This window comes from Bison bison, unplaced genomic scaffold (assembly GCF_000754665.1).
Source record: "Bison bison bison isolate TAMUID 2011002044 unplaced genomic scaffold, Bison_UMD1.0 scf7180017854405, whole genome shotgun sequence".
Taxonomy (NCBI): Eukaryota; Metazoa; Chordata; class Mammalia; order Artiodactyla; family Bovidae; genus Bison; species Bison bison.
The window spans coordinates 1-1,412 of record NW_011484978.1 but is presented as its reverse complement, the minus strand read 5'-3'; the positions used below and the strand labels follow the sequence as shown (position 1 = coordinate 1,412).

Here is a 1,412-nt window from a genome sequence, read left to right as displayed (position 1 = left end):
GGAATGCTAAAGTTAATAGGTGAAACTTTAAGTCAAAATGGGATAAATGTATAGCCTCAAAGTATTCCCCAAAATATTTATTAGTTACTGTGGTAGTTTTAACAAATGTCCACAAATTATTTGCTGCTTTTTCTTCCAGGAAGTATAACTCTGTTCCTCTCTTCTTGTGTGTGGGTTGGACTTAGTGACTCACTTCTAATGAATAGAGTATGGAAAAGGAACGATAATAACTTTACAGTGGAAAAACATGACATTTTGAAAAATATCTGACCAGTACTCTTCAGAAGTGTCAAGGTTAAAAATAAGGAAAGAGAGAGAAACTGTCAGATGGGAGAGAACTAAAGAGACATTGACAGCTAAATGCAATGTCGGATCTTGCTCTGGCTCCTGGCACACAAAAAGGATATCAGTGGAAAACAAACTTTAGTTTGTTTGGGGTAGACAATATGATTCCTAGTCCTGGTCATATATTGAGAGTTTACAGTGGTGTTTTGCCTTGGTCTCTTGCCTTGGATTGGCTCACAGAAAAACCAGACCTGTTCCAACTAGCCCTGAAAGCTTTCAGGTACACTCTGAAACTAACGATCGATAAAGCAAGTTTGGGTCCAATAGAAGACTGTAAAGAGTTGATTAACTGCCTTGAAGAATACGAAAGTGACTGGTACATAGGTTTGGTATCTGATGAAAAGTGGAAGGAAGCAGTTTTACAAGAGAAACCATACTTGTTTTCTCTGGGATATGATCCTAATATGGGAGTTTACACTGGGAGAGTACTTACCCTTCAAGAATTATTGATCCATGTTGGGAAGTTAAATGCTGAAGCTGTTAGAGGTCAGTGGGCCAATCTTTCATGGGAATTGCTTTATGCCACAAATGATGATGAGGAACGTTATAGTATACAAGCTCATCCACTACTTTTAAGGAACCTTACAATACAAGCAGCTGATCCTCCCCTGGGATATCCAATTTATTCTTCAAAACCTCTCCATATACATTTGGTTTAGAGGCCATTTGACTTGTAAATGTATTGTGAGCAAATGAGATGTGTTTATTTTTTCATTCTAGAAAAGTTATCATTGTGATTCCTTGTACTTCACTGGACTTCCCTCTCTCCTCCCACAAGTCAGATGCCTGAGAAAAGCTAAGCTCTATAAAGTTGATTTTCTTAGATAACGTAGTGGTATAAAACAACAACTTTATGTATAACATAAAAGTTAGAATTAGTTGGCCAATATTTGTGCCCTATGGATTGTGGTAGGCTTTGGTAAATATAAAACATTTGTATAAGATTATAAAATGAATTTTTTAATGCTTTCTTTAATGTGTGATAAGTGACTTGCCTTAGAGTAGTCAACAACTATGTAATTTTTACATGCTTAAAAGATATACATATCAGTGTTTTTTATGTAATA

The 1,412-nt window shown here is 35.8% G+C and overlaps 1 pseudogene; it reads left to right on the top strand.

The window, feature by feature from the left end:
* Nucleotides 1-365: 365 nt before the first annotated feature.
* LOC105000801 lies at nucleotides 366-1,405 on the top strand (annotated as a pseudogene).
* Nucleotides 1,406-1,412: the final 7 nt, after the last annotated feature.